Source organism: Stegostoma tigrinum, chromosome 23 (genome assembly GCF_030684315.1).
Source record: "Stegostoma tigrinum isolate sSteTig4 chromosome 23, sSteTig4.hap1, whole genome shotgun sequence".
Taxonomy (NCBI): Eukaryota; Metazoa; Chordata; class Chondrichthyes; order Orectolobiformes; family Stegostomatidae; genus Stegostoma; species Stegostoma tigrinum.
Genome location: NC_081376.1, coordinates 10,203,426 through 10,219,697, shown reverse-complemented (window position 1 = coordinate 10,219,697; position 16,272 = coordinate 10,203,426). Strand labels below are relative to the sequence as shown.

Genomic DNA, 16,272 nt, shown 5'->3' with positions numbered 1-16,272 from the left:
TGAGAGAATATGCCATCTGTTTCCTGCCATCGCAGAAAACCTGCCAGCTTAGACTTCTCCCACTGCCATCTGTAAAATGCCAGGTGCAGCAAAATAAAATCCTTTAAATGGGCATTAGATTAGATTCCCTACAGTGTGGAAACAGGCCCTTTGGCCCAACATGTCCACACCGTCTTTGGAGCATCCCACCCAGACCCATCCCCCTATAATCCACACACCCCTGAACAGTACGGGCAATTTAGCATGGCCAATCCACCTAGCCTGCACATCTTTGGACTGTGGAAGGAGACCGGAGCACCCAGAGGAAACCCACACAGAGACCGGGAGAATGTGCAAACTCCGCACAGACAGTTGCCTGAGGCTAGAATTGAACCTGGGTCCCTGGTGCTGTGAGGCTGCAGTGCTAACCACTGAGCCACCATGCCGCCCCAAATTAATTACCTACTTAAGGATCTTGATTAGACTCGCTGGCAGGCAGGTCATTCAACACCATACATGCCACTACAGTATCTGCAGTGGGGGCAGGTACAGGCAGGAAGACACTAGAGTGAACATCTGTTGAATTTCCCTCTGTCTTCCAATTATTGACAGGAGAGAATTAAATTAAGCCCAGTGTTTCTGACAAGGTAGATAAATTGAAATTGAAATAGAAAAAGATCATAACTTGCTGATACCAGTTCCAATTGAGACCTGTTGTGGAGGTATTTAATGGTGGCGGAAATGGCTTTACCCCCTGCCTGTTGAGCTAGTGAGAGATCTACATTGCCTCTTTTCAGGAAGGCCACTATTCAAGTGCCATTTGAACTCTTAGCTGGGCAGCTTTGGGACCTTCCTGGGATCCTTGATCCACAATAATCAGAGGCCAAAAAATGTGTACTGCTCAGCAGCGGCAGCAGGAACAGTGGTTGTTGTCAGAAATGCATGCAAGCCAAGACCTGCAAAAGCTGGAGGATGCAGGCCATGAGTTAGTAAAGGTACTATGGGGGTCGCAGGATGAGGTGGGGTCACAGCGAGGAAGGAGGCCAGCAGGGAGGGGTTTCCTTATTCCCGATGCCTGGCTCTTCAGAATGAGGAAGCCTGCAATCTCAAGGCAATCTATTTGTCAGGATTCCCAAGACTACCTCACTACCGTTGTGTCACTACCAGCAGTGTTAGGGTGGGAGCACCGTGAATGATCTTTCCTGGCTTGTACTTAGTCAAGGTATAGGCGGGTAAGTGCGGGGTGCCAGCCACCAACATTCCACCCAATTAAGTGTGCCTCACCACCAAACCCAGCCAGAGAGCATCAAATTCCACTATTGGTGCAGAAGCCAAAGCTGGGAGACGAATATTCTTGGGTCTCATTCATTCAAATCCAGACTGGGGGAGGTGCATGTATCCAAGCCCAGACAGCAGGGGTGGAGAAATGTTGAGTTCCTTCAGCCATGCCATGGTCTGGGGTGGGCTGGAGCGGTTCATCCAACTGAGTGCAGGTGTGTGAGTGGGCGTACGGAGCCAGGGTTGCTGTTGGGAGATGGGATGGCAAATGATGGGGGGTGCACGGGCAAGAAAGAAAGGAGGCTCTACGAAAGGAGCTGGGGGCAAGAAGAGAATGCAAGCTGGATTAGAGAGCTAGAAGCGGGTTTTTGTGGGGGGCAAAGTATAAGGCTGCACGGCGGAGAGACTGAGCCTTCAAAGGAGTGAGGAGAACTTCAAACCCACCAGTCTATGGAAGTACTCAACTAACTGGAAGCTTGAGGAACTTGAAATCAGAAATAACTAATTCCTTGAAACTGAAAATGGCTTTTGGCTGCACAGCTACAATATGATGAAAAATGTAATGGAATCTGCTGTGATCAACACTGTGTCACTCGTTAAATTTAATCAGGGATTAAGATCTGCCCTGCAGTGAATTGAGTAGTAAGTGTCTGGTGAAAATGTTTCAGCTTTGTGCAGATATAATGGGAAGTATTTGCTGTGACATTTGCAGAAGGTGTTTTTACTGTGATGTTTTCTTTTGTATAGAATTGTCTATCAGTTATCTTGGGAAGAAAAAAATTTTACTAACTTACGCCTGCTGTCTGGTGCTAATTTAAACACAGTAAGTTAATGCTTTTCCCGTGAGTTGTAGCTTCCAGTTTAATAGAAGATTGTTCATTGGGGATATTGATGAAGGTTGTTCATTGAGGATATTGATGAATTCTTCTAATTCCATTTTGGTGTGAGTCAAAATACACAACTGATCAACTGGAATACACAAGGTTATTGATGCAAGACTGAATCTCCTGATGAATGAGTGCTGCACTATACTATTCTATAGGACCTAAATCACATTAAGGAGGTATTCGATAGAAACTGTCGTGAGTTAAATGTAGGGGTGGGGTGGGGGCATACATAAGGGACCTGTGATTTTTCTCCTGGGTCTGGAGTCCTACCCCATCCAGGGATAAATGGTGGTGAATAATAAGTAAAATAACTACTGGGAGGAGGAGGCTCTGAAGAATCCCTGTCATCAACAATGGGGGCCCCCCAACCCCACAGTGCAAACAACATGACATATTTGCAACCACCTTTAAAAAGGAAGTAGTGAGTGGATAGTCCAACTCAGCCTCCTCTAACATTAAAGGTGCCAGTCTTCAGCTATTTTGATTCATTCTATGTGATGTCAGGAAAAGGCCGAAGGCATTAGATGCAGCAAAGAGTACAGATTCTGACAATATTATGAAAACCCTGAAAACCCATGCTCCAGAATCAGCAGCACCAATAACCAAGCTGTTCCCATTTAGATACAATATGATGAACTACTCGAAATGTGAACATTGCTGAGGAATATACAAAACACAGGAATATACAAATCCACCGGTCTCTGCCCCATTGATCTGCTGTTGACCATCAGAGGAGTGACCAAAGGGTCATCGATTGTATGCCATTTGTTCAGCAGCAACCCCTTCACTGACATTCCATTTGGGTTCCTCCAGGACCGCTCAGCTCCAGATTTCATTCGAGACCTGGCCAAAACAAGATGAATTAACATGCAGTTTAAACATCTTGTAGCTCATGAGAAACAGACCCCGCCCATGTCATTGGCCCAGACTTAACTTGACAAAAGCCAGACTCAACCACTGTGATGAGATGTGAAGAATTTAATGAGATTTAAAGCAAGCTCTGCCTGTTGCTACCCAGAGCTCATTATTTCATTCTGGTTGAAACCTTTTCAGAGAATTAAGCCTCATCAGTTTACAGTCAGATCAGTGTTCATGGCTAGCACTCCAGTTAACATCTATTTTCAAGCTTCTGAATAACAAAAAATCATGGTGATTTCACTGACCCTACAATTGATTATTTCTTTCCTTCCCTCCCTGCCTCATTTTCTCAAAGTAGCTTCTTAGGTTCAAGAGCTCTGACAAGCTTCTGTTACTTTAATCAAGTAACCAAGTACCATTCTTTTGATAAAAAGCTAGGGAGGCATTGAATGTTCCCAGGCTGCTGAATCACAGATGCATCAACATTAAATCTGGCTTTGTCTTCAACTAACATCCAATTATATCCTTTTTAGCAGGAATCACTGGCTAGCAATGAGGTATAAGTGCTGTTGTTAATTGTTCCCTCCCCAGACTGGTATGGTCCCCTGGCACCAGGTTAAATCATTGTGATCATTGTGTTTCGTCCTCAACCATTAGGAACATTTAGATCACCGTTCAAAGCAGAGTTTTCCAACACACATGGCTATAGTTCTGAAGATAGCATTTTCTCCAATGGCAAAAGTACTCTAATACATTTCAACATCAATGGAATGCTGGTAAATTTAGAGGTAAACTTACCTTTGCATGACAGGGCCCTATTATCAAGTGCTGCATTGACACACCTACATTATAACTAAGTAATGACATTAAGAAAGTGTCAAAACATTTAGAGCTTAGTTGCCAAAATATTCCCTACTCCTCAGCATGTTTCCCCCAATGGTCATGAACTTTCAAAACCTGTTGGGGTTTTTTAAGGCTTCCAAATTCACACTAGCACATGAAAATGGCAAGGGAAGGCAATTTGAATTTTCAGTGTTTCTCACATGGGAATCCTGCCCCGAAACAAAGGCTGCATTTGTTTGCCCTGAAGCTTCCTGATCCACAAAGAAGCTTCAGAAAAATAACACGGGGTTAGGAAGGCAGGAGAAAACTGCTTTTGCAGCCAACTCCAGGAAACATCACTTGATTCCCACTTACACTGGCAGACGAAAATTTAGGGTATTTGGAGCAAAATCAGGAGCACCCGCTCACAAAACGGTTCCCAGAAATTTGTAACTCTTTCCTCGAATTAAGACTTTTCAAGGCTGAAGTTGATATCTGTTTTGTTTAATTTGATGAGGCTATGGAACACAGGTAGGTAAACAGAGATAAGCAATCGTTTAACCGAATGGCAGAATAAATGTCTATTGAGTGCCTTAAATGAACACCGTCTGTCCCCTGAACTGTTAAAGGAAAAAGTCACAGTTGGTCATGAGTTTAACGTGGGGGCTACCACACGTCAGGTGAGGAGTAAGTTTGAGAAGGCAGGGCCTGCCTGGTGACTACAGCTGGGGCAGGAACTGAACCCACGTCGCTTGTGTCACAATACATTGCAAACCAGCCATCCAACCCAACTGACACCCTGTAACTACAAGGGAAACCTTTTTTGCAGTTAGGACATAACAGTGGCACATATTCAGAGCTAGCATTTCAATAAACATACCAGGAACTACAAAAATCAAATTGCTAATGGTCACTACGATAAAACCATGCCTCACAGTATTTCAGTCTGGACACCCTGGACCAAGGCACAATAACATTTCTAGAAGTCTAGTTAATGCAAAAGCTCTACAATGTAACATATGATCGTTAATGTCACTAAAACTAAAAATAATTTGAATGAAAACATGGAAACTGCTTCAAAATTCTAACCATTTGCATTAGCAACAAATCACACCACTCAGGCAGAGAATGACCAGAAATCGAGGTCTTAAGCTCCATAATATTGTGATAATTATTCCTTTGCATTGTTCTTAGAGATAAGTATTAAAAGAGGAAATACAATATAAATGATATTCTGAGGTTTTTTTGCTGTTTGGAATGGGGAATGTGGGCAGTAAAAGAAACTAAACTCTTATATTTCCTCCTCAGGAGTAGAAAACCCTGAGACCATGCCCGCTCTGTCCACTTACTTTGTAAAGTCCAGGAGCAATGCTTTCAATGAGGTTACTTTTAGCAATTGTCTGTTTGTTTTTCCACTGATCTTATCAAGATTCTTCTTTTCTTAGAGGTTTAGGTGTTTAGATGTTTGCTGTACCATGTCAGAAAGCAGATTTGTTTAGCTGTCTTCAATTGGAGCTCAACCAACGACAAAGACAATCAGCAACAGCACCAATAATAGCATCTGCTGGTGACAGACCTGTATCAGCAAGTGAGAAGCCTCAGAGAGAGGCAAGCCGCACGTAGCAGGGATCAGCAGAGATGGAAACTGCAGAAAGGGACATGCAGAGAGAAGGGAGCGGTGGAGAGGGAAACTGCAGAAAGGGACATGCAGAGAGAAGAGGGTGGTGGAGAGGGAAACTGCAGAAAGGGACATATAGAAAGAAGGGACAGTAGAGAGGGAATCTTCAGAAAGGGATGTGCAGAGAGAGGGGAGCAGTAGAGCAGAAAACTGCAGAAAGGGACACATAGAGAGAAGGGAGCAGCATAGATCTAGGACCAACATAGGGATAGGCACAATAATTAGAAGCGTGGAGAGAGGAGTGCAGTCGAGAGAAGAACAGTAGAGAGGAGGGAACAGCATACTGGGGAACAGCAGTGAGCACAGCATTGGAGAGAAGAGCTGCAGAGAGGGGTGTGCAGTGCAGAGGCATATTTTGTAGGAGGCTCCACCCATGATACAGGGCCTACCTGCAGTAAACTGAGCTCTCGGTCTGCTCAGAATGTCATGTTGGCTCTTGTTAGAAATATGTTGCCTCCTAGAAAAAGACTGGACTGGATGGCCACCAATTCACACCAGGCCATTGAATCTACCACTACTGTTTGTGCATACAGATCTTTCCACAGATATACTCAACATCTAGTCAGCTGCTCACTCATCAGATGACTGACTGGTCCTTACCATTGTGAAGTGGATGTGATTTTTTTTCCGAGGTGATGCCAGTCAGATGGATCAGGGTCTTGGCTTTACTTCTCTAGCTGGAGCAGGTTACCATGAACTGCACCGATGGAACTTGAGGCATGGCAAAAATAGGCAGTGGTTAACTCCATGGAAATCCAATTCACTAACGGGCAGCTGGCATGAAACCTCAAATAGCTGATGTTTCAGTGTTGCAGCCGCTTGGTCTCCATAATTCTTTACATGCCGGCTTGTTGCTATGGTGCAAAGGAGATGCCATAATAAATGCCTTATCATCGCTGGATATGCGATTGAACCAACCATTAGGATGCTGAAGCACCCCTTAGGTTCCTAGTCAGTTTCGGTCAGACCATCCTTTACAATGGAGCAGGCTCAGCCCCCAAATGGTTGGATTTTGCTGTGCGCCACATAATACCAAAGCTCAGATCTGCCAGTGCAACGCAACAAAATACTTCAGATCATCCTCTTCAGACAATTCACAGCAGGAGAGGAAAGGAGAGGTGCTTGGCCACAAAGCACCCTGAGCAGCTCCTTCTACAACTGCCCTTCCCACCCAACCCCCACACCCTGCCCGCCACCCCCCACATCCCTCCCCACTTGCTCACTATGCCAGAGGAGCCCTTACTTACAAAAGGTTCATTCCGGTTGTACATTTGGACTCCCCTCACATGAAAACACAACTCGTCTTCGCGCGCTTCCGCCCACACCCCCCCGCCCCCCCACCCCCCGCACACATTGAGTTAAAGCAAAGCCGTAACCAACCACTCACTCAATCAGGGCTCAATTCTCCCCAATCTGTCCCCGGTCTTCCCACTGCAAACCCCTTGATGTTTCACACTTGGACTGTCCCTTTCAGTCCTGGAGTTGCAAGCGAGGGAAACAGGATGTATAAACGGAAGCAGCCATAAATTGAGAGCAGAGATTCCCAATGAACCATGTAAAGAGCATTGGCACTGTCCTTCTCTGAGAAAACAGCAGGACATCTGGTTGCCGCTGTTTGAACACTCAGACCCAGCTGCTGATTAACATCAAAAGCAAATCAGGGCCTCTCTTTAGGCCGTCTGACAGTTGAAAACAATCTCTTTGTACCCAATTACTATGCAGTTCCCTTCTGCAAATGCTGTCCTCCATGTTGTGTCAGTTGAGTAGCTGTGGAAACCAAGAGATAAGCAGCTTGCTGCCTAGCAACAGCAGGTGGGTGAGGGTTCTCGCAAAATGCTCCTTTATTTCCTTCATAATAGCAGTAATTGTGCAATGTCTACATAGCTATCAATAAAAATAATTCAAATGAGGATGTTTTCTTTCAATACAATAAGGTATTAACTGAGCATTTTCCTGTGCTGCTACAGCAATTGACACTTGGTGTTTAAATACCATAAAGAGAAACACTGAAAGCTGAAAATGGCATGTTATGCAAACTGGATCATTAGGGATCATTTTCTGAAGTTACGCTCAGCAGGAGCACAGGCCTGGCTTTCCAGCAGTTTCCCATCGATGAATGCACAGAGGATTCTGGGTGAATCCCTGATATCCAATGTGGCAAAGTTAACCTCGGTGCAGACACTACAGTTTCTTCATGCATGTACTTGACTGAGGGAGGAAAAACAAATGATTAATTAATTCATTTTAGTGTCACGTGTACTGAAATAGTGAAAAGCTTTGATTACAAGCAGTACAGGCAGATCACAACAAGCAAAGGACGTACTGATCAAAAGGACTTAGAGGCATACAGGTTACATTTGCAGGTTACATTATTTGAGGCTACAGTCCATTCAACAGTCTGATAGCGGCCAGAAAGAAGTTGTTCCTGAACCTGCCTGTGAGGGTGTGCACGTTCTGTATCTTCTGCCTGACAGAAGAGGTTGTAGGAGATAACAAAGTGTGAAGCTGGATGAACACAGCAGGCCAAGCAGCATCTCAGGAGCACAAAAGCTGACATTTTGGGCCTAGACCCTTCATCAGGGAGGGGGATGGGGAGAGGGCTCTGAAATAAATAGGGAGAGAGGGGTGGCAGATTGAAGAAGGATAGAGGAGAAGATAGGTGGAGGTTGTAAGAGGTCATTAGCAGAGTGCAAGGGGTCTTTGACAATGTTGAACGCCTTCCTGTGGCAGCAAGTCATGTAAGCAGAGTCCATGGATGGAAGATTGGTTTCCGTAATGGTCTGGGCTGTGAACACCACCTTCTGTAGTTTCTTATGGTTCTGGGCAGAGCAGTTGCCAAACCAGGCCATTATGCACCTGGACAGTATGCTTTCAATGGTGCATTTGTAGAAGTTGGTGAGGAGCCTTATGGACATGTCAGATTTCCTGAGCCACCTGAGGAAGAAGAGGCATTGTTGTTCCTTTTTGACTGTCATGTTTATGTGGGAAGCTCAGGACAGGTTGTCAGTTATTGTCACTCCGAGGAACTTCAGTCCCATTGATATAGATGGAGATGTGTTCGCCTCCTTTCATTCTGAAGTCGATGATCAGTTCTTTAGTTTCGCTGACGTTGAGAGACAGATTGTTTTCAATGCACCACCTCACCAAGCCTTCTATCTCCCTTCTGTATTTCGACTCGTCATTGTTAGATATCTGTCCCACTACAGTGGTGTCATCAGCGAATTTGTAGATGGCATTTATTCAGAATTTGGCAACACAGTTGTCGGTGTACAGGGAGTACAGTACACGTTTCCCATTTTGGACCACTCTCCAATGGTTTGCATCAGTTGTACTTATTCGATTGTAGGTAGCAACTTTGCATCTGAATGAGCAGGTTGTGGTTAAAATCCCACTTTTGGGCTCGAACCTACCCAATCATCAAACCAACAATCTGCAACAAGTAGAATCTGAGGTGTCTTCAAGTTGCATAAGTACCTCCCAACCTCATTCTCAATGCTTGCAGCAAAACCATACAGTGCCTCCAAGAATGTTAATTCACCCAGGGGAGTTGACATTCATTTCTCATTGCTGCTTTTTAGCCATCTTTTAATTTGTTGGCATTAAGTCAATTGGACGTTTGATTAATAAGACAGATAAATGATCATTTGAGATAATGGGAACTGCAGATGCTGGAGAATCCAAGATAATAGTGTGAAGCTGGATGAACACAGCAGGCCAAGCAGCATCTCAGGAGCACAAAAGCTGACGTTTCGGGCCTAGACCCTCCATCAGAGATCATCATCTGATGAAGGGTCTAGGCCCAAAACGTCAGCTTTTGTGCTCCTGAGATGCTGCTTGGCCTGCTGTGTTCATCCAGCTTCACATTTTATTATCTTAAATGATCATTTGAGTTGATTGCTGTTTTTTAAGTGACACTTTGGAGGTATGGTGCTCTGAAATGTTTGCAAGCTGTTGTAATCATTGGCTGGATGTGGAATTCAAAATGATATTGACTTTGTGATCTAGAAACGGTACATTAATGTTCCTTACCTATTAATAGATCATATGTGGATACAACCTTCTTAATTGTGAACCTATCTTTACTCAGACTCTGTCGTCTGCTGTCTTTGGAGTACAAGAAAAACATCATTCAGTGTTTCTCAAACATCCCAGCTGGCTTAAGCATTTATTCCGACCAATCTAAATCAATCAGAAGTAGAAAAGCATCCCCCTCTACTGTCTGAGATAACAAGGTGTGGAGCTGGATGAACACAGCAGGCCAAGCAGCATCAGAGGAACAGGAAAGCTGACATTTCAGATCTAGACCTGCTCCTCTGATGCTGCTTGGCCCTGCTGTGTTCATCCAGCTCTACACTTTGTTATCTCAGATTCTCCTGCATCTGCAGTTCCTACTACACCCCTCTACTGTCTACCATCACCTTGTCTTGATTGCATAATTTTCTCTTTACTGTTTGCATGTACCATTAACATGTATTTTGCATCTCAATATCTCCTTCACTACCATCAACACTCCCTTCATCTTTTGCGCTGGATACCCTCACCATCTGTTCCACTTGCTTCTCCTACCTCACATTCACAAAATAAAAGAAACATTTTTCAGACACTTTTGGTACTGAAGAGGAATCATTAGACCTTGAAGCATTAACTTAATGTTTCCATCTGCAAATGTTGTCAGGCCTGCTGAGTTGCTGCAACATTTTAGGCAGAACTAGCTTTTATTAGAAAATTGTAATGATGTGAACCGGGGCTATATAACTGGCTCACCAGGCAACAAGGGTCTCTGGGGTGGCCCAGGGATTGGTGACCCCTTCAGGCAACCTGTGTTACAGAAAACAGGAGGTCAGCTGGAAAATGTAACCTCAAACTCTTTTAATTGGCCCTGCTAATGCTAATAATTGACTACCCTCTTCCAAAATGGCTGACTTCAAGAATAGTGTCAGGAAACTGACCTGCAGATCAATGCCTTTAGGACCCTGTTAGCTTTCATTAAAGCTCCTGGCAAAGTCATTTAGGATACACAGGGTGAAGGACCAGGTCTTTGTGATGAAGGGATGACAATGGTGGAGGTCAGCAGGAGACCTTCCAGATTGTGGCTCTGGATGCAGTAATCTATTGTTGTCCTGTCCATTCCCATGAAAACAGACAATCTTTTAAAAGTGGAACAGCAATAGCAATGGGAATAGAAAGGGGATCATTTGCGAATGTTCTGAAGAAGGGTTACTGTGCTTGAAATGTTAACTCTACTTCTCTCCACAAATGCTGATAGACCTGTTGAGTTTCTCCAACAATTTCTGTTTTTGTTTCAGATCTCGAGCATCCATAGTTCTTTTTGCTTATATGTTACTATAACCTCATTACATTGTGCTGTCTGCGCTATTAGTACATGCTGTAAGCCTCATTAATCACTATCCTGTTGTCCCGCAAAATTCAGTGACTTATGCACATGTACATCAAAGTCCCTTTGCAGCTGCACCCCTTTTAGAGACATACTCTATATTTTATATATGAAATCCTGGGGCTTCCACATGCTTCTGTAGTTATTTTCATCCCTGCGCACTATTTACAACACTGTATACTAAGGTTAAAGTAAACTTTTATCAATAACATTAACCACGGATTTTCAGCAGTTAGGAGACAGTCCTTGGGAAGGTGTTGCTATTTGAAGAAGCATGCACGCAGAAAGGTTATCCTGAATTGGACCTGCAATAATCACCTCAGGAAAGTAATGGGCTGTTATTGTTGCTGTAATTTGGTCAGAAGTTTAAACGCTGCAATATAATATTCACAACGAATATCATCAAGTGACAAGTGATAATGGGAACTGCAGATGCTGGAGAATCCAAGATAATAAAATGTGAGGCTGGATGAACACAGCAGGCCAAGCAGCATCTCAGGAGCACAAAAGCTGACGTTTCCGGCCTAGACCCTTTATCAGAGAGGGGGATGGGGTGAGGGTTCTGGAATAAATAGGGAGAGAGGGGGAGGCGGACCGAAGATGGAGACAAAAGAAGATAGGTGGAGAGGAGAGTATAGGTGGGGAGGTAGGGAGGGGATAGGTCAGTCCAGGGAAGACGGACAGGTCAAGGAGGTGGGATGAGGTTAGTAACCACCTTCCATGGACTGACCTATCCCCTCCCTACCTCCCCACCTATACTCTCCTCTCCACCTATCTTCTTTTCTCTCCATCTTCGGTCCGCCTCCCCCTCTCTCCCTATTTATTCCAGAACCCTCTCCCCATCCCCCTCTCTGATGAAGGGTCTAGGCCCGAAACGTCAGCTTTTGTGCTCCTGAGATGCTGCTGGGCCTGCTGTGTTCATCCAGCCTCACATTTTATCATCAAATGACAACTTCTGTCTGGTTCTTTGTGCTCCACTCTGTAAGTCTGGAGGTGAGGGCAGGATGCAGATCTGATTGCAATTCCATTTGCCAAGCCTTGCTCACACACACACGTACACACTCACACACATACACTAACACACACACACACACTCACACACATACACACTCACACTCACACGCACTCACACACATACACTAACACACACATACACACACACTAACACACACACATAAACACTCACACACATACACACTCACACACACACACACATACACTAACTCACACACATGCACACTCACACACACTCACATACATACACACTCACACACACTCATACACATACACACACACACATACACACTCACACACACACACACACACACTCATACACATACACACACTCATACACATACACACACACATACACACACACTCACACACATACACACATACATTCACACACGTACACTCTCACTCACACACACTCATACACATACACACACATACACACACACACTCACATACACACACATACACACACACACTCACACACACTCATACACACACACACACACACACTCATACACATACACACACACATACACACACACTCATACACATACACACATACATTCACACACGTACACTCTCACTCACACACACTCATACACATACACACACATACACACACACACTCACACACACTCATACACATACACACACACACATATACACATACATTCTCACTCACACGCACACATACACTAACACACACACACTCACACTCACACACACTCATACACATACACACACATACACACATACATTCACTCACATACACTCTCACTCACACACACACATACGCTAACACACACATACATACACACACACATACACTAACACACACACATACACACTCACACTCACACACATACACACTCACACACTCATACACATACACACACACAAACACACTCACACACACTCATAAACATACACACACACTCATACACATACACACATTCTCACACACACTCATACACATACACACATTCTCTCACACACACACTCACACACATACACACACACACACACCCATACACATACACACACACACACACACACACTCATACACATACACACATTCTCTCTCACACACACACACACACACACACACACACACACGCATACACATACACACTCACACACGCACACATGCACACACACATTCATACACACTCACACACATACACACACACACCCACACGTGCACACAGACACACACACACACCCCCGACACCAACACACACACACCAGACACAGACACACGTGCGTGTGCACACACACAGACACACACACATATACAGAAACACACACACACGCGCACACACTCACACACATACACACACACACAAACACACACACATTCACACATACACGCATTCACACACTCACTTGCACACACACACACACACACACACACACACACACACTCATACACATTCACACACATGCACACTCACATGCAAGCACTCACACACACACCCGCATGCACACACACCGACACTGACACACACACACACACACACACACACACACACACACACACACACACACACACACACACACACACACACACACACACACACACAGGAGACAGTTTGTGATTATGGAACTATAACTAGTCAAAGCATCAAAATCTTCAAAACTAGAGGGAAACAATTTCACGGTTCTCAATGTTGCCTGCCATTTGTGTTTTCAAAGCATGGCCTTTTTGCAATCAGCATTATTGATGAATGTTGTAGCGAATAATGTGCAGTAGCTGAAACCTCATGTAATTACTAACCAAGTCTAAGGGGTTTAATGCTCTACTGCACGATACATCATAAGAAGTGATGAAATGCCGCATGATTTTGATCTTTCTTGCAGCCTTGTGGCAAGATGGAACCCCGGTCAGACGTTTCCAGGATACTTAATCCAAGAACAAGCCATTGCAGTGGATGCAAGAAAAACAAGGGTCATCAGTGAATTTCTGGCGCCAAAGTGCGCCAAGATTGAAGTGGTAAGACTTTGTTCAACATCAGCAGACTCAGTGAAGTGAAAAATATTTTTGCAACATTAGGATTCCAATTCGTGAATGAAGATTATGAAACAATGTTGCTGAATACAGGATACTCTCCAGCTGAACTGTTAATGGAAAGGAGGTGAGGAACATGTATCAGTTTGAGAACATAATCTCAGACCAAACATAACCACTCAAGACCACAAGAAGGTAAAACTAATGGAGAAAGGGCACAGAGGAAAAAATGCAGCAAAGATCGGATAATTCCGTAAACAGGGCAAATACTCTGTCAAGCTCAAAGTCAGGGCACAAAGTTTGGTTAAGAGACGGGAAGGCAGGAGTCACCTCTGTCGCACCTTACTGGACGGGCACGCAAATCAAACACTGCTATTCCCAGATGCATCACAATTCTAAAGCAAAATCACAGTGTGTAAAGTCCTCAATTTACTTTTCTATAGGCATGGCTCGACAAAAAAACATGCACCACAATTCTGTGCAGAGGCTGTCAGTTTGTTCAGTTGGCTGAACAATTAGTTTGTGATACAGAGTGATATTAACAGTATGGGTTCAATTCATGCATCAGCTGAAGTTCTACAAGGAGACCCCTCTCCCCTTGCCTGAGACACGATGGCCCCTAGGCTAAACAACACCAGCGATCCCTCTCTGTAGAGGGAGATCAGCTCTATGGTCTAGTAGAACTCTATTTAACACAAGTTACACTACAAATAAATGATGTTAAGGGTTGAGGGGAAAAGGTATTAGGAAACTATTGCAGCACTAGTCCTCAGGACTCAGTTGGGAAGTTCCTGTAGATTCTCAAGTCCTTTAGGGATAAAGGAGAATTTTTCAGGATAATAGCTGGTGACTAGTGGAGTTCCCCAAAAATCATCCCCAAAGGGACCACAGATGATACATTAACAATCTGGACAAAAGAATAAGAGTATTGTTGGTAAGTTTGCAGATGACACAAAGATAGGTGGGGAACATGTAGGGTTGAGGAAGCTGGGAAACAGAAGTACTTGGAGAGGCTGGGAGAGTGGGCAAAGAAGTAACAGATGGAAATCAACATGGGAAAGTGTGACATTATGGCCTTCAGTATGAAGAATAGATCCACAGATTATTTTCTAAATGGGGAAATGATTCAGCATTCTGAAATACAAAGGTACTTAGGAATTCGATGTGGGACTCTCTTAAAGTTAACATGCAGGTTCAGTTGGCAATTAAGAAGGCAAATGCTGTGTTAGGAGACATTTTGAGAGGGTTAGAGTGCAACAGCAGGAGCAGGGACATACTGCTGAGGCTGTATAGGGCTCTGGTCAGATCACATTTGGATTATTGTGAGCAGAGAGAAGAAGGTTGAGAGGTGACTTAATTGAAACATATAAGATAATCAGAGGGTTATCCATGTACGTCCACATTCTTGTCCATTGATGACTTAAATGTACTTAAAGTTGGCGAATCTACTACTGTTGCAGGCAAAGCGTTCCATTCCCTTACTACTCTCTGAGTAAAGAAACTACCTCTGCCATAGGGTGGATAGGGAGATCCTTTTTCCTAGGATGGTGACGGCGAGCACGAGGTGGCATAGCTTTAAATTGAGAGGTGAAAGATATAGGACAGATGTCAGAGGTAGTTTCTTTACTCAGAGAGTAGTAAGGGAATGGAATGCTTTGCCTGCAACGGTAGTAGATTCGCCAACTTTAAGTACATTTAAGTCATCATTGGACAAATATGTGGACGTACATGGAATAGTGTAGGTTAGATGGGCTTGAGATCGGTATGACAGGTCGGCACAACATCGAGGGCCGAAGGGCCTGTACTGTGCTGTAATGTTCTTTGTTCTATGTTCAGATTTGGGCTGCTTATCTAAGGAATGATGTGTTGGTCTTGGAGGGGGTCCAGAGGAGATTTCCAAGAATGATCCCAAGATGCAGAACTTGTCATATAAGGAGCAGTTGTGGACTCTGGCTCTGTTCTTGATGGAGTTTAGAAGGATGAAGTGGAGTTCTCAGTGAAACTTACAGAATATCAGGAGACCTGGATAGATTAGACTTGGAGAAGATGTTTTCAATACTGGGAGAGACTAGGGCCTGAGAGTACAGTCTCAGAATGAAGGGATGGCCCTTTAGAACTGAGAGGAAGAGGATTTTTTTCAGCCAGACATTGATGAATTTGTGAAACTCATTGCCACAGACGTTTATGCAGGTCAAATCATTGAGTGTACTTAAGTCACAGATAGATAGGTTCTTGATCAGTTAAAGTATCAAGAGTTATACAGAAAAGACAGGAAAATGGGGTTGAGAAACAATTGGCCATAATTTATTGGTGACATAGACTCAATGGGCTGAATGGCCGAATTCTGCTCCTA

The 16,272-nt window shown here is 44.1% G+C and overlaps 1 long non-coding RNA gene across 1 annotated transcript; it reads right to left on the bottom strand.

Annotated features, from left to right (window-relative positions):
• Positions 1-214: 214 nt before the first annotated feature.
• LOC125462399 (uncharacterized) lies at positions 215-7,374 on the bottom strand. Its single transcript, XR_007249656.2, has 3 exons — positions 6,890-7,374; positions 6,103-6,356; positions 215-2,987 (listed from the first exon to the last, which is right to left on the bottom strand). It is a non-coding gene; the product is annotated as an uncharacterized LOC125462399 (long non-coding RNA).
• Positions 7,375-16,272: the final 8,898 nt, after the last annotated feature.